The sequence below is a fragment of the Alligator sinensis genome, unplaced genomic scaffold (genome assembly GCF_000455745.1).
Source record: "Alligator sinensis unplaced genomic scaffold, ASM45574v1 scaffold1223_1, whole genome shotgun sequence".
In the NCBI taxonomy this organism is placed as follows: domain Eukaryota; kingdom Metazoa; phylum Chordata; order Crocodylia; family Alligatoridae; genus Alligator; species Alligator sinensis.
The window spans coordinates 703814-726953 of record NW_005842062.1 but is presented as its reverse complement, the minus strand read 5'-3'; the positions used below and the strand labels follow the sequence as shown (position 1 = coordinate 726953).

General features: G+C 38.2%; 1 protein-coding gene across 3 annotated transcripts in view; it reads right to left on the bottom strand.

Moving 5' to 3' along the window:
- GRIA2 (glutamate ionotropic receptor AMPA type subunit 2) overlaps window positions 1-23140 on the bottom strand; it is a 143363-nt gene that overhangs the window by 106144 nt on the left and 14079 nt on the right. The gene's annotated exons all lie outside the window — the stretch shown is intronic.

The window sequence follows — 23140 nt, the reverse complement described above, 5'->3', positions numbered from 1 at the left end:
GGACCACTACCATGGATGTTTCTTGCTTGTATTTAATAGAGGTTGGCCTGCCGTCTTTGCTTGATAATTTAGTGCATATATGCTATATACATAACTGCATACAACATAATATATATGACACATGCTTTCTATAAACATACAGGGTCAGATTCTAGTTTTTCAAATAAAAACATATGCCAGCTAAAAGTACTAAAATTGGGGCACCAGAACTTCCATCAAATTGTGGTCTTCATTGTTCAAATCTCTATTTCAGGATCTGCTTTTGGGAGAGCTTTGGAGAGTTTCATTTCAGGAACACAGCCTTCTCTCTGTTAAGTACCCTATCTGTGCCTCAGTACAATGAGAATACAGGCGGTCCTCAACTTAAGACATTTTGAGTTACAATGAACGGCACTGAAGACGTTTATAAATTGATGCTCTGTTTCAACTTTCTGATGTCAGTTTCAACTTTGTGATGCTTGATCTGATGCCAGGCAATGCCAGCGAACAAGTTTGCTGCATCACCCATCTCCCTGGAGAACATCTGTCCAAACTTCCTTAGGCACTTCCTTTAAGAAAGCAGACAAAACTCCAGAAAAACCTGCAGTCAAGACTCCTGAAAAGACTCCAGCCAAGAGCCCTTCAAAAAGTCCAGCAAAGTCACCTCAAAGAAGTCCTTCCAAATCAATATGATTGCTATTTACAATATTAATACATGAATGTAGCTATATTACTCATCTATAATTGATTGAGTACAAAATTCTGGGTTATTTATGGTAAAAATAGGGTATCAGGCTTTGGTTCAGGAACCAATCCCCCATTTATAATATTGTTTCTATGGGGAAATCAGTTCCAAGTTACAACGTTTCGACTTAAGACGCAGTTTTCAGGAACCAATTGTGGCATAAGTCTGAGGACTGCCTGTAGCACTCTACCTCATAGAAATGTTGCAGGGGTAAATGCTTTAATGATTTAGAGGCCCTTCAATACTGCAGTGATGTAGGCCACAAAAGTGCATACAAGACAGGGAAACAATAGTTTGCCCAGATGCCTGGACTAGAACTAAACATTTTGAATTCTTTTTTAGATATTCCGTTTCAGACATGGGAACAGAGAATGTAATGGCTTTGCAGTATTTTCCTTACACGATAGCCTCCAGATTTATTTGAAATTCAGAGTAATACTACCTGAAATAAAGAAATGCCTGGACTAAAGCAGTCAGAAATCAGGTTATTTCAAATGATACTTACAGAAAAATACCGTGTCATAATTATGGGCCGATACTAGTTATCTCTATCACAATACTGTTCAAGGCAAACCAATACTGCACACAAACACTGCCAATACCTGGACTCTAAGAGATTACACAGATTTTGCCCATATGGCATTTTAATATTTTTGGCATCAGATAATTAAAGTATTTCTATAAATGTATCCAATCAGCAGGTAACGCAACAAAATGCAGCATTTTGTAGCATATGGAATGCATATAAGTGAAGTGAAGGGCATGTCTGGCTCTCAGCTGTGGTTTACCACCTAGTTTATTCCATATCACTTATCTTACCATATGGTGCTTCTTGGGTGGCCTGCTACCCCTGAAGTGCAGGTGTATGCTATTTCACTTAAATTAATGACCTGTGCAACAAAAGGCTGCAGCTACCTCTCCACTTTGCATAAGCAATGTCAGTTCTGTTGCATCTTTTTATACATAGATTCTACAAGAGACAAAAGGAAAAAAGAAACTGAATTATGCCTGGGTGCCAGAGATACAATCCCTGTGAACATGGGTTCAAAAGGATCAGCTTTTAGATGAGAGGGACACATCCAAGTCCAACTGATGTCAATGGGAACCTAAAAACATGAATAGTGTATTTCAAAAAGTAGTTTTTACTCTTGCAAAGATAGAGAACTGACAAGAACTACAAGTTAGTGATTTTTCCTGCTTACATTCTGTCTATGTCTGGCTGTAGGCAGAAAAACATAGGTCATGATACAGAGTTAAAAGAGAGTGAAGACTTACTATGTGTCAAAATACTGTATATGTCTTACATGTTTACTCCAATTTTGAAGCAAGTGGAAGCAAAACTGGTGTACCCTATTCCTGAATGAAAAACTACTAGACTAGTGTGGGATAAAGCAAACACCACAGAAATGACCATGGATCATCTGACATTCAGTAAATCCATCTTTTCCCCAATCCCTTTTTACTCAGTGTAATTTGTTCATCTGTCCATACCCAGACTTTATTTTACTTTCATGGTACAGATAGTAACTCCTGGAAAGACAGATGAAGGAACTTGCTCATTTCAACTTTTTTCTACTGACTTGTATCTTTATATCATTATGACCTTACCTCCATCCATTTCGCTAATCACGAAAGCATGACGTATTTACACAAAATGGCAAATTAACTTTCATGCATTTTTTCAAGAGCATTCATGATAAGAAGTGCTTTCTTCTTTGAAATTTCAGACTCATAGTTTAAGGAAATTAAAAGAGAATGAAGACATTTTCTAATGGAGAGAGTGGTGGCTTTCGAAAGCTACCACTTGAGAAAAGACCATATGGTTTGTGTTTTATATGTGCTGAAAAGTCACATAGTATATGGAAATGCACCATTTAGTTAATATGTCCTGTACAGTAAGTATATGTCACCTGTAAGACATTCATTTGTGTTACATTAGGCTTGGATCTTACTGAATTATAACATACTTATAACAAAGTGAAAATACTCTATATGTTCAATGGCAAATGACCTTCTGAGATATCTCTAATAAAAACTATACAACAGTTTTCATTAGATTAGTAATCTGCAGTATCTGAGTGAAGGCAGATGCTTTTCCCAACTTGTTCTAAAGCAAAATCCATATACTATATGGAATCAATACTCCCCAATTATCATGGGCTTTGGCTTTTCCCACAAACAGATTAACAACATAATTACAATTTAGCCCTTTTTCCCACAATTGGCTTTTCTCAGATTCCTACATTAAGGATTGCTCTGCGTATAATCGAGATCCCCTTTAGACAGCTGCTCCCACTTCACATCAGGAAGAATTAGTCATATGCTTCAAGAAGTCATTAGAATCTACTTAACCTTTTCATCAAAAGAATTGACATCTAGTAAGGGACTGCAGTATTTCAGGTGAATGCTGGCTTGCTGTAGTCATGTTGATGCAAAATTAAGAGTAGTTAGATCAACATCTTATTGTTCACACTTGAGAAGACACAAGTATATAGCTATTTTACAAGCTCTATTTACTGCTGTCTCCATTAACATACACTAAAGCAATCCTCCAAAATCTGCCTGTTTAAGCTGTTATAAAAAACTACTTTGAGATTTTTTTTAACTTCTACCCACTTTTCTTTAAACTATTTATTTTTGGTGAGGTAGAGGGGGCTTTGCAATGTAGTCCTAGAGGTCCTTGTTCTTTGAGGAGAAACAGTGCAGGGGTTCATCCTCAGTTAAGTACACAGACCAAACGAAGGCAAATTTCCTAAGTCAATTTGGTATCAAAATACACAAAATGATCACTAGAAATATATGATAAAATTCAAAGAGCCTGATCCCATTCTTATTTAAGTCAAAGGTAGATTTAACATTGGGTGCAATAGGGTAGCATCAGGAACAAAATATTTGACCCTACAAATTTTTGGTTACACAAAAAGTGTTTGCTTAAGTCAAGGAGTGTAGGTTGTAGCCGTGTTGGTCTAAGGACATAGGCCAACAAGGTTCCTTGGGTGAATCTGATATCTTTTATTAGACCAACCCAAATAGTTGGAAAATAATTATTAAGCAAGCTGTCGGGTTCAAAAACCCTTTGTCAAAAACTTCCTTAGCCTGATGAAGGGTTTTTGAACCTGAAAGCTTGCTTAATGATTATTTTCCAACTATTTGGGTTGGTCTAATAAAAGATATCAGATTCACCCAAGGAACCTTGTTTGCTTAAGTCAAGGCACAATTATTATACCTATTTAGAATAGGTCTTTGTGAGACACTGATAAGCCACATTACCCAGAAAAGATTTTTTTTTTCTGCCAACAGAATAGCTTCTGATGCTTTCTGGCACACTGAAGGAGCATGACCTCACTGGTATTACACACCTATAAGTGGCAATGTGATGACACTTCCCTACTCCAGCTCTACATACCAGACCTCTGGAATCTATAGTGGAAAGGGTTAGTGCCAGTGTCCCATATCTTCCATGTCCTCTCTGGGGTTATATGCACCATCAAAGCAGCATGGAGAGAGCACCTCAGTACTTCTCTGTGGCCACATTTACACGAGACACTGACTGAACAGTCATTACTGTGCAGTCATTTAGTACTAGTATACACAAGCGCTAAAGTACAACACAAGTACTAAATGACTGCACAGTAGCTCGAGTTACACCTGCAGTAGCATTGCTGAATGGCTTTTAGGTGATGTTGACTGTGCAGTAGCTCATTACTACTGCGCGTAGCGTTGTGTCACACTTCCTGCCACATGATGCTACTGCACAATAGTAACAAGTTATGGCATAGTCAGCATCATGTGAAGACGTGGCTTGTGGGCATGTCTACAAAAGTTGCTTAATGCCCGTTAGATTAATTCTACTGTGCATTAGCACAGCTGGCAAAAACTGTGCTAATGCACAGTAGATTAGTCCAATGAGCATTAAGTATCACCAAAAAAGGATTAGTTTACACTAATTCACAGTAGACTCAGTCCAATGAGCATTAGATGTCACCAAAAAAAGCATTAGTTTGTGCTAATGTGCAATAGCACTGATTATGGCGCATTATGTTTAGTACATGTTGTTACAGGTACTAAATGTAATGTTCTGTAATCATTGGCAATGCATAGGGGGTGCACACAGGTGCACCCCCTGTGTACAGACACTGCTGACACTGCAGGTGGTGCCTGCCTGCAGACAGTCACTGCTTGCCACCCCCGCCCTTGCTGCCAACACTGCCAGCAGCATCTACAAGAGATCCGTAATCACTGTTGGCTGTTACCAATGCTGCCGGCGGCATCTGCATGTGGTTGCTGACTGCTGGTCAGCACTCACCAACCCCTCCCCACTTGCTGACAGCGCCGTTCCCTGTGGGAGCTCCCCACGTGCCATCGCCATGCTCCTGCAGCTGACAGAGCTGCTGCCACCTGTGGTTGCTTGCTGTGCCCCCAAGCCTCCAGGGGCACACAGCATTCATGGCCGTAATTATGGAGCATTAATGAACATGTAGGTATGCCCTGTTTGTGATTATTGTGACTGACCTTTCCGTAAGGCAGAGAAGTGTTGCAAATGTTCTTTGTATGATCCCCCTATGCATATCTGTGCAAATTCCATGCATACTCTGGCTCTTGAACAGTTTTCATGACATCATAGACAGTCTTGACTATAGTTTTATTAGATCAAGCTCTGAAATTCTGTGCACATATACAATTTTAAAAGGATAAAAATGTTGCATTTGTATAGTTTTAAGCTTTACTAAGATATTGCAAATAATACCAGGTGAGTATTTGTATTTAAGCAATGACAAATTAACAGAATAGATAATAAATATTCCACCCTTGTCTTCTGTCAATAAATGCTAATAAAATACCTCATTGGCACTTACGTAGACTGGGTGGCAGAACGATACAGAATACTGTGAACCCTTACAAGACATTTTAACCATATGGCTTGCTCAGTTTATATGCAGGTCTCTTTCCTCAGCAAAACATTTTTTGCATTAATTGTTAGTCCAAATTATTGATGTGAATCCAATGACAGAAGAGAATTAAAAAATTGGCCTTTCTTCTTTAAAAACCAATAGGAATGCAATTGAATGTACAATTCAAAATGTCCAAGGTGATGCAATATCATACCTCCCGAGAGGCACTGATAACCTCAGGCTATTGAGTTCAATGGGAAATGAGGGTGTACAGTATCTCATAGACTTGGACTTTCAATAAACATAAGACAAAATGATTTTATGATGTGCAATAACAACCATTGTTTTGCTCTTTGTCATTTATATCTGCAGAAAACAATTGTATAATTGTATCAGCATGTGAATTTTAGTAAAATCTGGTGTCCAGCTTGCACAGAGGTAAATGACGCAAAAGTAGGAAGTCAATTTCTGTCTCTTTGCATTTGGGATATATGTGTAATTATATATGCTACAAAATTACTAATCATTTTCTCTCACCTTGTGTGACACGTACATGTGTGTGTGTGTGTGTAAGCATCATATTTCGTTATACAAATTATTAATAATAACTATCTATACACACATATACTACTTCTAATATACACTACTAGCATTTATATATGTTACATGTTCATATATAATATGCATATATCACGTATATGGATATATAAATCCATACTTATAGGTTATTAGAATGTATATATACATATATATGCGTGTATGTACATATATATATGTAAATGTCATGCGCGAGTGAGACCAGCATTTCAAAAATGTAAATAATCTCTTCAAATCATAAGGATTAAAATGTACATGGGACACATTACTCTTCTGCTACTATGCAGCCACAATTATTCATCACAATATCATTTTAGTTGGTTTCCATTACCACAAATACTCAATGCAATGCTAATGTAGGATCTATTTTGTGTATTTTATGTATTATACAGACAGTCAGTCCAAAGAACTTTTCTAAGCATCTTCTTCCACCTCTATAAAATACTTTTAACAAGTTAAACTACCGCGATACAATAAATTCAGTTAGTTTTTTTGTTTAATCTGAAGGCTGTATGATCAGCCACATGAGTTATTTAAACTGAGTTAGTCTACCTATGTGAGCTATTAGAAAAATGGCATAATCTGCACATGTATATTGGAAGAGATACTAATATCAGACTATATGAATAGAAACTATGCAAGCAACAGTAACAGGCATTTATAAGCACTTTTAGAGAGAGGCTAAGCAACACCCATGCTAGCAAAAAAATTTAGTGGGGCTCATCTTTCCTTTTTGCCACTCCTAACGCACAAATATGGAAGATGTATGACCTTGTTTATTTAAATCTAACTATATACAGTCTTCCTTGACAAATTCGAATGACAGCCATGAAAGTCAAATTTTGAGTAAGCATATCCCAGCTACCTTAGGCAAAATACATCATCAAACATTATTTATCTTGTATGTAAAAATGTAACTTGATCAGTGTTTATCTCTCAGTTTGCAGTAAAGCTTTCTTTGTCTTAGATTTTTGTTTTGGAGATATTAACCTGGAACGAGCAACTACATTTAAAGATGCATTTGGGAATGATTGGGTTTTTTTTTTAACTTTCTTCCACTGTTCCCTTTGCTCTGCTGGATCCTTGTGTTCTTTCTACAGTTACCATGGTAGCACTTTACATTTAACCAGGTTAAATGTTCATTTCTAGTTCAGCTGCCAGAAAGCCAACCTTGTAAGCAGTCTACTGGCACTTTTGCAGTCACAGACATTTGAAATGGAAAAAAATAGTAGGTCGTCTAGTCCACCTCGGCCAACACAAGATTGTACCTTTGACCAGAGGTATCGCTGTCACCACACGCATGACTAATCTGAAGAATTTCTCATCTAAAACTCTGGTAGTCCTTCAATGACTGACACTCAGTTAAAAAACATGTCTATATGGGAAATTAAAACCAATTAGATTAGAAGATATTAATGCATAAATGTATAAACCCCCTCTTTGAATGCCATTACACAGAAGTGGCCTGAGTTCCTGGCAATTTAAATCTTCTGGAAGTCATTAATATGCTCTAATTTATTAACATTAACATCTTTAATTAATTCATATTCAATTTCCTGAGCACCCCAGGTAGACAACCTCACAACTCCCACTGGGAATAGTGTTTTAACCTACCCAATGTCCTTGATGAATCTCTGTGTGTGGTTACTGCATAGTATCTACATCTTCGCAAGTCAGTCTAAGCTGCATACATTGAACCAATAAGCAAGTGAACAGAGACACTTTTGATTCTGGAAATGCATCCACATGCCTGCAGTGGCCCAGGCCAGAAGCTGCAGGGTGCTAGAGCATGTCTCCCTGCTCAGCTGGACCAGATAGCTTGGGCCAAGGCTAGCCCAACCACTCTGCAAGGCGGGCGAGCAGCTCATGGGGAAGGTGCAAATCATCCTGGGATGGTGAGGGACTGTGAGTTAACTTGAATCTGGAGGGGATCTGAGACAGAAGGTCAATAAGCCGATTTGACTTAAATCACTTAAGCTTGATACTACTACAATCCAGGTTGATCTTAAATAAGTTTCAGCCATTTTGAAAGTAGTTTATGTGCATTGAACTTCTGTTGTGTTACCGATTTGAACTGGTTTCTGATCACTTATACTAGTATATGTATAATTTCTGTCCCTAGCCCTTAAGGCTAAAAACCTTCTCTGACTGTTCCCTACCTGTGCAGCTGTGACTTGCCACTGAAGAGCTGGTGAGCAGGGGCCTGGCTAGGAGCAGGGGCCTGGCTAGGCTGTGAGTTGCCACTATAGTAAGCCAGGACAAGCTTCTGTCCCTGCTCTAGGGGGGGATGTGAGAGAAATGGGTTGTGGGGAGTTGTAGGAACATGAAGCTGGGAGGTGGAGAGTTAACGGGACAGGAGTGGGTAATGAAATGGGAGGTAGAAAGGAAACGGGGGTGCATGAGGGAATGGTGGTGAAATGAAGTTAGCCAGTCAATGAAGGATAAGTTTAAAAAAAAGAATTAAAAAAGAAATACAGAGGAAGTGAATTAAAGTAGGTCTCATGTTTTAATAAATTGGGATTTAGGATTGAGGTGCTGGTCATTCTTCCCAGGGTGGCTGAGCGGTGGGAGCAGTGAAGAAAGGTGTTTTTGGGGCAACTACTGTCCCTGCCCTGAGAAGGAAGCCCCAGTTCATGGGGACCTGATCTGATTCCTTAACTTGTTCCTCCCATAGCACCCCTAGACCTCACTTCTAGACCCATCCATGCCCTGCAACTTGACATGTGCTCTTCAGGATGTTTGCATGTGGTTACCACCCTGGGGTGGGAAGGTCATGCCCCCAGGGGAGGGAGGGGGAGTTGGCTTTGTGTCAGAACCATAACCTGGGCATTAGAGATCAGAGGGTGGAAAGTTTGTCCCCAAAAAATAAGAGGGTGGAGGAGGGGAAAATGTATCCTGGGAAACTGAGGTCTGCAACTTGGGTGGCTCATCTGTGGGGAATGTTTCACTTCTCTAAACATTAATAGAACATGAGCTGGGTAACACAGGTCAGAGACAAAACTGCCCTAGAGTGGCATAACTTTAAGCTGCCTAAAGTGTGCTTCAACTAGTTTCAGGTGTTAATATGTGGACAATCCAGGGTTTAAGATCTTCACGAGCTGCCTAAAATTAATGTGTGAAAAGGTCCTTATTCTGGAATTCTCCACAAAGGAAGTTCTGCCAGCTGATGGTCTGAAGAAGGTTTTTTTTTTAGCTGAAATGTTGTATATGCTTTCTAATGCTGAAATAAAACCCCCATACATTCAGTCATGATCTCATTCATCCTTTCCATGTACTCCAAAACAGTTAAACCTCTGCTTTCCTTTTAATTTATTATTTTTCCTTTTACCTAAAGAGATTTAAATCTTTATCTGACTTATGATTTTGCATAGCTACATCAGTGGCAAGTCATATCATAATCCTTAACTGATTCTTTATGATTTTTTTAACCACACTGTCAAAAAAATCTAAGTAATTTTCTTATTTCCCTAAGGTTATGTTGTTACAGTCCCTATAATGTAAATCATAACCATGCAACTGCATTGGATTCTACTGGAATTCTACGAACGATTATCTGTTGTCAACATAGTAGCACAGAATGCTTAAGCAATATTAAAGAAACCTAGTGGCATCATGTGTTTTAAGTTGTGGACACATATACATTCTAAGTCAGAGATAATCAAAAAAGATACATCTGCCTTCAGACACTGCATTTTTATGCCTAAAATATAACTCTGAAATGGTTTCACCATAACACTTATTGCTGCAGTAGAAGGAGATGATTGTTTACATACACTGTTCACAGGAGTTAAGTCCAGAATTTTCAAGCCGCTTTTATTCTTTGCCTCTGTCCCTCAGATATGTACCCCACACTAAATATATACACATACACAGATTTGGAAACAAGCCCCTGTAGCCTTGTCACTGGGACACTATCCTAGGAGAAGGGACTTATAGGTCATATGTAACAATTTTCACAGTTACAGAAGAAATAACCGTACAATTCCAAATAGATACAGAAGTGCAAATAAATTACATTCCTGATATAGAATGTGGAAAAAGTCTTGTCCATACCCTGACACTAGCATTGTTTTGGTAACTTTATCAGGTTACTAAAAGCAGAAATATGGAATATTAAATACAGGTACAAGGAAAATGTCAGAATTGAGATTTTTGTGTTATGCACACACCAGAAAAAGCAGCACTGGAATGGGAAAGCTTTACAACCATTACATTTGATAAAAATACTAATGGCAGTGCAGCCCATAGAAAAAAAACCTCAACTCATAACAGAAGAAATTAAGAAAGATTCCCTGACTGAAGGCATAGGCTATATAGGAAGATATTCTATTTAAAAAGTGCATGAAATGCTAGAAGAACCAACAGGAACTGAGTCATTATCACTGACTTTTTATCCTATGACAGCAACAGACAGGAACACAACATGAACTTTATAGCATGAAGCACAGGAAATGCAACTTAAAACTGAATCCTGGCAAAATTAACCTAAAATTGAATTATAGTCAGAGAAAGCAAGTAGGTTGCTTTGGTCACATACATAACAAAGGAGCAATAAAAATAGAGCAAAGGTCATTAGTTAAAAGAAAATTAATTGGAATTTAAAACCTCCTGTCATGTTTTAAATGAAGATTAGCAGAAATCATAGTGTCTTTCTAAAAATGGGTTTAAAATTAGTGAATAATCCTAAAATAGCATTTTGGACAAGATTTTCCAGAACATGAAGGACACCTTGAAACAAAATTAAAATCTAAAAAAGAAGCAGCAGATCTAGCAGCATTGTTGGAGGAAGGTCCAGTGACGTGGACTGAGAATGCTAATACCAGCTGAAAAATTATGATCCAATAGAAAAGAGAAATAGCGATTTTTTTTTCTGGATGTCAGAAATGTCATCAGTACAAACACAGTGAGTGTGTCTACATGTGCCGATTTAAGGCTTTTTTGCCATTTTTAAAGTGCATTAAGGGTGCAGATCTACAGGTGCACACCCTTAATGTGCCCTAAAAATGGTCATTTTAGGCTAATCACACCTAGATTTGATACCTGCATTACGCAAATTTAGGTGCAAATAGTTAAGGTGCCTTAGGGGATGTGTAGATGCCTTAAGGCACCTTAACAGCACTCCAGCTCCAGCATCTGCCCCTTGGAGAACAGCACCCACCACTTCTTCTTGGCAGTGCCCAGTGGCAGCATGGGGCCCCATGGGCTCAGCTCTGGCCCACTCTCAACCGAAGCTGGGGAGGCAGGAACATGGGGAAGGGGTTTGAGCTGGGGCTGGGGTCAGGCTAATCACATCCTGGGGGACTGGAGGCTCCCACCTGCTCAGCCAGCACTGCGCTGCACCACCTGGCTACTCTGCCATAGGCTTTAGGGTGACAGTGGGAATCTCAGTACCCCACAGCCAGGCCCAGTGCTGGGTGCAGCTGCCTCAAGTCACTAGACAGCCTGGGGGCTTGGGTATGCCCTCTGCTCACTTGGAGCTAAGCCACCTCTGGTTGTGGTTCAGTGGCCTCAGCTCCACATGTGCCACTGACAAACCCCATGGCCTCTGGGCATGCCCCATACCTTTTTCTGTGCTCCCTGGCCATTAATGCATTCATTGTTCATGCTGCCCCTGGCCACTTTCCCAGTGTGGCACCCACCCATCACCCACAGACCCTAGCACAGCTGTGAATGCAGGGGGCTATCCAAGGTTCTGTCCAGAGCAGGCTGCAAATACGGTCACCCAGCTAGTAGTGTTAAGGCACCTTAAGGCATGCATGTGTAGATGCACATTTAAATCACATTAATGCACCTTAGGCTAAGGCGCATTAAGTTCAGGCACAAGTAAATTCATGTGTAGACATGCCCAGTGGCATAGGAAGAGTTGAAACACATCACTAACCATAGAATTATAGAGAAGTAGGGCTTGTGATCTCCAGAGGTCATCTAATCTAACGCTCTGCCTGAGGCAGGATCATCTGTATCCATACCATCTTATATGGACATGTCTACATGTGCATTGAGGCACACCTACATTTAATATGCATTAGCTTAATGCACATTAAGGCGATTTAGGCACATGTCTACATGTGCACATATTAAAGAACATTAACATTGTGTGTGCAGACTGACTTGGAACCAAAGTTAGTCCCAAATCACTCCATACACAGCGTTAATGCACCTTAACATGACTAGTCATGCCTTAAGGCACTTTAGCTATTTGCATCTAAATTTAATACTTGCTTTTGCAGGTATCAAATTAAGGCATAAATAGCCTAGAATCACCATTTTTAAGGTGCATTAAGGGTGTGCGTGTGTAGATATGTGCTCTTTGTGCACCTTAAATTAGGCTAAAGTGCCATAAATCGGCATGGGGAGATGCGCCCCATGATCCATAATCTAAACTCTACATAAGACTACCATCAACCCTGACACAACACAGACCTAACACCCAAACACAGACTTAACCTAGCCATTAGTGTGTTTTTAATTAGCCTCTAGATTTTTAGTTTCCAAGATGTTGGTGCATGATCTTAAAGCTATAAAGATATGACTTGAAGGTGAACTGCAAATGTGTAAGTCTTTTGTGCAGTTTTAAAGGGCACAATACAAATGAGGAGGAATATTTGGAGAAATAGGTGTTCGTGTTACTGTAACTCTTACAAATGTCTAAACTTAAATAGCAGAAATAGCCAGAGAAACAAAGTGAGGGTGCAATGAATATTATAAATGTTATAAATTAAGTCAGGATATCCTGCACAAAATAGTGCAATCAGAGACTTTTGGGATGTAGAAGAAAAGCTGAATATAGACAGTGAACTAAAACTGAAAGGGTTGAAATTAGTTATTTAAAAGAAAATGTGTCTAGGAATTCTGGGAAAAATTCATGGGAGATACCTCTGTATGGCACTATAAAAAGATGGATAATACAGCTCAATTTTTTAGCCACGAAGAAATGCATAAAAAGAAGAAACAGTCATAGATTGTTGTATTTATGCAAAATACTAAAGGCAGAACTGCAAGGATTTTCTGAAAAGTTGAAATGCACTTAGCAGGGTGTGACAGCAATTGACAACTGATCTATCTGAACACAGAGGAAACCACTACCTGCTGACAGTTTGTTATTACAATCCTATTACGGTTGCACCATCAGTATAGGACATCAGCAGAGTTTAACCATAAGACTGTAGAATCAATAGCTGTAGTACAGAACTGTAAATCAGAATGTCTAGGCTGTGTTCTTGGCTCTAGAAGGAAAATGCATTTCACTTAAAGCATCAGAGCACTGGTTACAGATAGCATTACAAAACACAGATTTGACACATTTATTTCAAATGGCAGTTTGACTGAGTGGATGAGACTTGACTGTGCCATATCCTTGCATGGTTTTTGTGGCCTGTTCTGCCATCAGAGATCTTCTGCATCCTCTCAATTATCTTATCAGTAAAATGTGTGAATGTTTTGGATAGGCTTCTGAGGCTTTTTTCCTAATAATGAGAGTTTTGAACTCTCTGGTAATATTAACAAAAGTATGTAGAAAAGACTTGAATTTATTGGCTCATAGTTTCCTGTTAAATCCACCTACCCACTAGGATAAAACGTATTTTTTCCTTCACCTCATCTCTCTGCCTCTTTGTATACAGGTATCACAGCCAATCCAAGCATCACTGCAGCATAAGAAATAAAAACTTACAATTTTATTGTTGGTTCCAGATAATATATCCCATCAAGAATAACTGTGGCCTTATATGTTGTTTCTTCTATATGGAAAAAAAACATGTATTAACTGAAACTTCTAACTAAGTCCTTTTGGAGGAAATGGTTTCTTGGAAATCCCCTGATCAAGTGTGTTTTAATTTGCATACCAAATTGAATTGGCATGCCACTTTTCAAGCTGATTTGAGTATATATGCATATTTTAGAGAGGACAGAAAGTCAACGGTAAATAGTAGAAATCATGTTGTAACCTTAGAACATCATTTCCTAAACTTTCAATAAATGGGGCATGCTTTTTTTCTGAATTAAAATTGGTGGCACAGTTCACTTTTAAACCTGAAAAGATGTGTGTGTGTGTGTGTGTGTGTGTGTGTGTGTGTGTGTGTGTGTGTGTGTGTGTATCAAAATATATAACACATTCCATTCCTTTGCCAGAGAAAATTATACCAATGTTGCGATGCACTGTTAAATGATGACATGACATACTTCTTTCTTTAAGCAAAGGATTAGTTTCTCTACGAAGCCTTCTAACCTAAAAGTAGCTGAAAGGTAAGGACACTGGCAGGAACTAGCTGAGATAACCATATATAATAAGGCTTCCATCTAGTTTAATCTATAACCTATATTTGAAAATAGGTTTAATATGTGGTTAGCAATGCATTTCTAAGTGATAAATTTTGCTGTGTTTCTTTATCTTGTTTAATATTTTCCTTATCTTAGATTCATCTTTATTTTCTGTGTTTTCTATGCAAAGTATTTACTTTAGCTTTTGGTTGACACAACTGGAACTATGGAATATATTGTTGGTAATGCTGCCATGTACCTTAGAACTAAAGAAACCAAATTCTGACTTTCTGGGAGACGGAAACAGAAAAGAGGCATCACTTGGTCAAGGGCAAAAGGGAATTGCAGTTCCCCTCCTGAGAATGAAGAGTCAAATGACCTGAAGGGTAAAAACTTGTTTGCATAAACACTACAATTTCATTGTGTTTGTCATTGAACAGCTGTGAGCCCTCTGTATCTCCTTATTTATCAAGATGCACTTAGCTATATTTCTGCTTATGGTATAATATTTAGTCTATTTTTAATCTGCTTGGTTGACTGCCTAATAAGGCCTTAAAGATATGTGCTAACTGTAAAATAAAACTACTCCCAGTTTAATGGACTGGTTTGGTTAGCACCTTAAACTCTCTTAGTTTAATAAGCCACATTTGCTAGTGTCTAAAAATGTTCTTAATTTCCAAATTCCTGATCACCAATATGAAATGTCTTACCTAACATCAAATGCACAGTAAAGTACAAAAATAAATAAATCACAGACATGACCAACAGTGTATATAGACTGACCAATAGTGAATAAAATCACCATGCACCCAATGCACCTTATTAACTTCCATTTTTGCTCACATGCAATACATACCTTTCCTCAAAAATTAGCTTCTGATAACTGGGATGTGTTAGAAGTGAGGAAATATGGTAATATTTGTTTCTGTCTCTTCTGCAAATGGGTGGAGGGAAGGAGAAGTAATGCTGCAGTGTTGCACCTGGGGCTCACTAGCTGCTGACTATAGATATTTGTTTTCCCCCTAGCAGAAGCTTCTGGTGTGGAAGCTGTTATTCAGCAGGTACAGCTACACAAGATGTTTACTGCACAGTTGACTAATTGGCTGCGCAGTAAACATTTCAGCATCTCTACATGTGCCCCTATTAGGCTGGAGTAAACTAATTTACTCCACAGCAGGATAATACTTATAAATGCAAGTACTATCTTGTTGTGGAGTAAAAAACTCTGCAGCATTGCATGTGTAGATGCTGCCCCTGCTGGTTGGGTCACAAGGGTGCTTCAGTGCAGGGGCACCCTTGTGCCCCAGCCAGCCCCTCCACAGCACACTGAGCTGGGGGAGCAGCCCCAGACTGGCAGGCTGATAACCCCCTCCCCCCCACTCCCCTGGGCCTCCTGCCAGCCAGGGCTGCTTTGCCCCAGCTCAATGTGCTGTCCATGAATAAACTGTGGAGCTTATTGTTCCAAAGATAATTGCTCCCGGGTGCACACTCAAACCGCACACCGGGGAACAATAAACTCTGGAGCAATAAGCTCCACAGTTTATTCATGTACAGTAATTGCATATGCAGATGTGCCCAGTTACTGCTGTTTACCAGCTTCTTCAAGGAGAGAATTTTTCTTCATTCCCCCTTTCAAAAACAAGGTGCATATTTTATTCGGTGGCATGTTGTATGCAAGAAAACACAAGATTATCCAGTATCAGACTTCTTGTTTCTTGGCAGGCTCATTCAGAATCTAACCAAAGGAAGCCTTCAAGTTAATTTACCCAGAATCAATACTAGATGCTTCCCAATTTGGCTAAAGACTGGAACACAGAGTGGAAGCTGCTTTAGTGTCTCTATTAGATTTTCTCCTCCTATCAATGGAAAACAGACAATCATTCTCCTATTCTTGGACCTCTCTTAAGGTTTTGACACAACCAATGAAGAGATATTTCTGTCCCACCTACAGTAGATGGCAAAAGTTCAGGGGAATGAATTAAAATGATCTAAGCTCCTTCTAGAGAGATACAACCAGAGGCTAGTAATGAGGAACTACATCTGCAACACCAGACTCCTCATTTCCAATATCCCACAACAACCATTTTTTTCTTGGTCATATTCACAAGTAATGAAAATGATTAGTAACGGAAACTAATCAAGGACTCGTGTGTCCATAATATATAGCTGGTATACAACTCTAGTTTTCTTTCACAATATAGATAGCACAGTTGTCATTAAATTGACTCATGATCAGCTTATGGATGAGGAACAGCTGCTTAAAGCTGAATTCAGTCCAAACAAATGTCATAACAGTTGACAGAGAAAAACTCTTTGAAGAGTTTATAACTACAATGAATTGTCTTTGATTGGAGATAGAAACCAAGTAGCCAAATCAGTCTGGAGTTTAGGAGGCTTCTGGATTGATTCTTTATGCTATTTTCTCACATGGCAACATTGAAACATTCTGTCATCTATAGCTGGTTAAGAAACTATACCCCATTTTGACTGGTGATGAGCTTTAAATAATCTGTATTACAGTCACTATGAAACCTAACCATTTTCCTTTGACTAGTACAAAATGCAATAATGCACCTCCTCAGGAACACTGGTTACCACAAGAACATCATTAACTATTCTAAATGCAGGGGCAAGTTCCATCCACATGTCTACCATTTAATAATCAAATAACACCGGATACAAAAATATAAAATTTTAAAATGTAAAATCTTAAAATATAACATAGGTACAATTTTACCAATTGAATTATGTTAGAATACATTTTTGCACCGTATTATATTTTACTTCAATGATAAAAGAGTTCATTATTTCACAAATTGCCTGGATAAAGTCTATGATGAAACTCCTGTGAGGTATGGTGCTCCTCAATGGACTAGAACGGCTTCATAATGTAAAAGGTTTGCAGTTTTTTTACACCTGTATTTATATTTCTTTAATTAGTATTAGTCTGCTTTGTCTAAAGAATATTCTGTTCAGGGGAACTACTAGAAGTAGGTTATACTCATGGTTTGATTTGTTTCCTGATTTTTCAACTTTTTTGTTAATAAAAGTTAGAAATTTTCTTTAAAGTAATCAAAGCACTTTGTATTTCTTCAATTTATTATACAATAAAATAGGCCTAAAACATTTTCTATGTTTTCTAATATTCTCATGCTTTAAAAGTATAGTAATAAAACAATTAGATTATTCTTTTGTATTTAGGATGAAGTCTTAACAACAAGCAAAAATAGTCTTCCATAAACTTGTTTATTATACATAATTAATCTTAAACATAAAAAGCAACATAAATAAACTATGCAGGAGAGGGAAAACAAGCTTGTAACAGCAATATTGGACATAAGCTGCTAGAAGACCACTTCAGATTGTATGTAAGGAAAAACTTTATGGTTTAAGTGTCCAGAGTCTGGAACAGACTCGCCCCAGAGGTGGTGCAGGCACCTACCCTGGAGATCTTCAAAAGATGACTGGATGCCCATCTTGCTGGGGTCATTTGACTCTAGGTGTCTTTCCTGCCTAAAAACAGGGGGCTGGACCTGATGATCTCATGAGGTCCCTTCCAGCCCCTAACTTCTTCTATGAATCTTCTTTTTCTTCTATGGAGGGAGACTCAGCAGTAGAGATAGTCAGAAAATGTCTTTAGGAAAAATTGTAAGGTTCATAATGGAAGAGAACAGCAATAGCTCAATAGCTCAACATGTGGAAGAAACTGACTTTATGAAGGGACTCCCACATTCCAGGTGAGTGTCCTAACCAACGCAGATTTTTTTTTAGGTCCCTCTTGCTTTCTACCCCTCCTCCAAACAGACTCACACACCACTTTTTCTCCCTCCTCCCCCTGCTCAAAAAATAAATTCTAAAACATTTGGTTTCATTCCTCAGTGGAGTGGAAACAAATGCCAAAACATACAAGTACATGAAGTTGAACATGAAGTTGAATTTTGTTTTCTAGATGACCATATCTATAAGAACTGGATTCATTTCCCAGCCCTGACAGAGGCATCCTTTGTGACCTTGAGCAAATAACTTAATCACATTGTACCTCGATTTCCCATTTGCACAATGAAAATAATGGCACTATCTTTGCCTATCTTGCACATTCAGATTGTAAGTTCTTTGAGGTAGGAACTAATACTTAGTATGCATTTATATTCTGCCCAGTACAGTGGGTTCCTAATTCCTACTGGGGTTTTTAGACACTACTGTGATACAAATAGCTGCTGAAAAACTCAGATAAATGGATTTACAGTTTATTCATGGTCTACCATGAAATTATTTGTTTAATCACCAAACACAGAGCAATCACTGATAGCAGGCTGCGTATAACATTTTGTAGACTTTTAGATCTCTCGACAAAAGAGTTCCCATTTTAACATATTCCTGGGAAAATATATCAGAATCAGGCCTATTTGTAGCCCAAACTGATGTTTTTAAGCTACTCTCCAAGCTGGTGAAACAAATATTTTCTGCAGTCATTGTTCCCGCTCCAATGATTGTAGTTTTAGATTGGAAATTTAAATTCTACAGCAAACTTACACAGATAGCTGGAATTTGACACCAGCAGATTTTCTGAAAAGGTTTTCAAAACTCTTTTAATTAAAATAAAATTAATACCCATAAAAAATCACAGGTCATTGAAGTCAAGGTTCCATCACAAAAATTAAAAATTACAAAAAACTGGAGTAAAATATGAGAAAGTATAATCTGTCCTTATGGTGAAAAAGGCCTTGGAGCATCCCAAAATATAATAAAAATAAAACTGTTGTCATAGGAAGAACAATACAAGTTGGTACCAAGAAGCTTCAGCCTGCATATCCCAATTTTTACATCTTCCTGGGGGGGAATAATTAGTTCCAGACCACAATTTTAGTTCCTTGTGATAGTTAAAGCAACAGATCCTTAAAAAAAATGCTTTAAGCCAAAAAAAAAAAAAAGGGGGGATGGAGGGGTTGCACCAAACATTTCATGTCTCCATCAATACAGTACAAAGTTGAAAACAGCAAAGCAAACAGAGAGGTCTTAAAATAGCAACACATGTTTTTTCTCTCAGAAAAAGGATAATGTCTCTGTCTTACACATGGATTAAACTTGGCAGCATGAGCATCTGAAGCAGGCTCTGGGGTTTGTAATGCCACTTTAATTTATTGCTAGAAGGTAATACTAATACAGATTCCAGAAAAGCACAGGAAAAACTGCATCCAGTTTCCCCAAAGGAACCCTCACAATGCACTCAAAATTTTTTTGTCATAAGAAAGTATTGGATTTTCTCAATGACATGACATTTTTGTCCATGTTTGTGAATTTTCCCTGTGTATTAGTAACACTGAAAACTGATGCAATAGGAAAGCATAGAGAATTGCAACCACAAAAAGATTTTAGTAAGCTATTCTAGAAGCAATAATATGTCTTCCTTTCCATTATGACTAATAGACAAATGAAAATGTTAAATAAGCATGCATTTTTCTGATTGAGTTTTTATATACATAATTGGAAACTTGCTAACACATACTGGGGCATATTTTCAAACATTCTTGTTCAATGGTCAATGCATATAACACATGAGGAAAGGCATAGTTTTCTGACAATGTTTTTAAACCTCTGGTCTCTAGGGTAGCTGGAAACCAGTTTGGTTACTGACACATCTTTTCAAATCAGTTCTTAATTGCAATGGGTTGTATGAGGTTGGCAGCATAGGGGCTACATATGACAACAAGAATTGCTAAAGATGAGAGTGTTCTTATAATGTGTCACCTTCTCCCTCCTACATTGGTCAAACCCCTAACAAGCTCCCTTTGCTGGGGGAGGTATTGGAAAAAGAGAGGAGAAGGAAACAGATCAGGAGAGATAAGAGCCAGCTAAACCACATTAAAGGAATAACTAGTATACCCCAAGAGCCAAAAATGGACAGCTGTAGTGCATCACTGTAGTGCAAACATGACTTAGTGTCACCTAGGATTTTGCATGCATATTTATATCTGCATGTTCACACAATAGTGCGGCATAAAGATTTTTTGATGCTCATCAGGATGTATGCATAACAAGTAGAAAAGCAGGTAACAAAGAAAATTGCCTAAAAGTGGTATTACTTATGAGAAGCCAGACTCTACCAAATGAGTGATGATAAAACTTTTGTACAGCTCATCTCCTCATAGAATCCAGTGCATTCTTCTATAGATCATAGACCATAAAATATAGAGGGAGCTATACAACATTTCTAAATTATCTTTCATATAGCTTCTTGATACCATTAAATATCATTTTAGTATCCAAGAAGTTAGGTTCTCCTATGTCTAGAAACAGGTACTGTATCACATCAGAAAATGTGGGGCTTCCCCTTTCTAACCTTAGATGCACCTTTGATCTCATCCTGCAGTCACAAGATATGAGACCTTATGTTTTGCCCATTTAAATTAGCATAATTCTCAGAATTTACTTCTAAATTCTAATTCATACTCATAACAACATCAAGATTTAATTATTGTAAACTCTAGCATAAAATTCATTGTTTTTAGTAGCCTTTCCTGTACAGTTGTCAAAATATTCACAGAAGGTGAAAAAAGAATAATGAATAATGAGTAAAGAACTAGCTCTGACGATAAGGCAAATTGGTGTTACTGCAGGTTTTCCAAACCAAGCACATCTATTTAAGTAATTTGGCAAAAATGGCATTTCAGTAGATTTTTCCAAAATTGTGATATCTGGGATATTTACCTAAATTATGACCACATTTTTGTCCTCTCTCCTTTTTTGTCTTTGGCCTTGAAAACTCTGACTGGCTGATCAAAATGAGAATAAAACTTCCAGGAGGTTTTCAGGCACAATTCGGTCAGTGGGCAGATTACTTTTGGATGTTTATTTGGGTAAGCCTTCTTCAGTAAATATGTTCCCTGTAATTCTTCCATGAATATAGGTTGACTGGCTTCCAAATATGCCACTATTCTAATCAGAAATAAAACAGATCTCTACATTTAATCCCAATGTAGACCTTATCTGCTTCAATTTTTATAAGGTTCAGGAATCTTCTGTTTGTTAATAGACCTCCACCTGAAGAGTGACAGAAAAATACCACATAGCATGCTTTTCCTGAGTCAAAATAGAAATTTTACAAGGAGATTAGCATTTAGACTCTCAAACCATTGAAACCATTAAAACAGATGTTCTTCCTTAACTTTACTAGGCTGGGGATGGATTAGTATTTTTTTATAATTTGAAAGGAGAGGGTTTCCTTCTTAGAGGACGTGATGAATAAAATTATAAAATGTTATTAGTGAAAAAAAAATCCTACAAGCACCACTAATGTTCTAATGGAAATCACCCTCTTGGGATAGATCTTATCTTCTACAGAATAAGAAAACAATGCAATCACATTACTGGTCAATTGATTGAAATTGTTCCATTAGAAGAAATAGAACTACAATTGGAAGCTGAACGACAACTAGTGCTGGTCAAAATTTCAACTTTTTGATTAAATATTATTTTCATGAAAAATACCAGTTAGTTTTTATTCTGGGTGGCAAGTGGAAAAGGAAAAGAGGGAGCTGCAAATCCAGATTTAGCAGCAGTTAGTGATTTCTGGGAGGTTTTGGTGCACAGCTTTCATAGCTGTTTTTGTATCCAGAAAAGTATGGAAACAGATAGTCTCTGTGGGCCCAGGATACTTGGGATCCTGAAGTGAAAGGTCAGGAGAAAGCAAGAAAGTAATGAGGAGGAGAGAGAGAGAGATTGGAAACAGACATTGCCTGAAATCTCATTTGTGCCGTCATAAATTTTTTTATGATGGCACAAATGCTGAGCAAATAGACATTGCTACCCTTTGTTATCCCACATGAAAGACAATCAGTGGCACAACAAAAGGTACCAATAGACTCTGCCGCTGTATTAAGGTGGACACCTATTACATCTATGGTGCTTTCCCCGCTCAGTCAGACCCATGCCCTGGGTCTGACTGAGCGGGGAAAAATGCTCTCCTATTCAGCCACACTCACAGCTCTGGCTGGGAAGGGGAAAGCCCTGATCTCCCCTGCTCAGCCAGACCTGGAGCTCAGGTCAGATTGAGTATGGAAAGTGGGGTGATCACATCACATCTTATCCTGCACCATCAAGTGCAGGACAAGAGGCAACATTTGTTGCACCCAGTGAAGTGGATCTGCTGTGTCACGGCACATCCCAGCACAGCCAGTCCACTTCATTCAGCAACGTCTATTTCTAGCCTCAGAGATAGTGAAGACAGAAAACAAGAGAAACACTGTGGAAGCATGGATGAATATTTTTAGAGGTAGAAGTATGTGTGTATGAGAAATACTGAGACAAATCTCTGGGGAACAGACACAGGTATAGAAATAAAGAGATTAAACAGGTAGAGATTACAGATTCAGAGTGGGGAATCTATATGTAAGAAACAGTTCTGAGATGCAGAAAGAACCAGAAAAATATATGTCTGTATTTTCCCTGTCTGTCAGATAGGTTAGATGGGGTTAGGCTTGATCGAACCATGCTCCTAAGACTTCAGAGAATTTTCTTAAGGCTATCGGGGGGGGGGCAAACTGCAGAAAGAGCAATGGTTCAGGGAAATTTGTACTGAATATTTAAACAGACCACATCACACATGCCTAATTATAACGAAGTACTATATAATACATTGTCCTGGACCAAGTATTTTTCCTCTGAATAA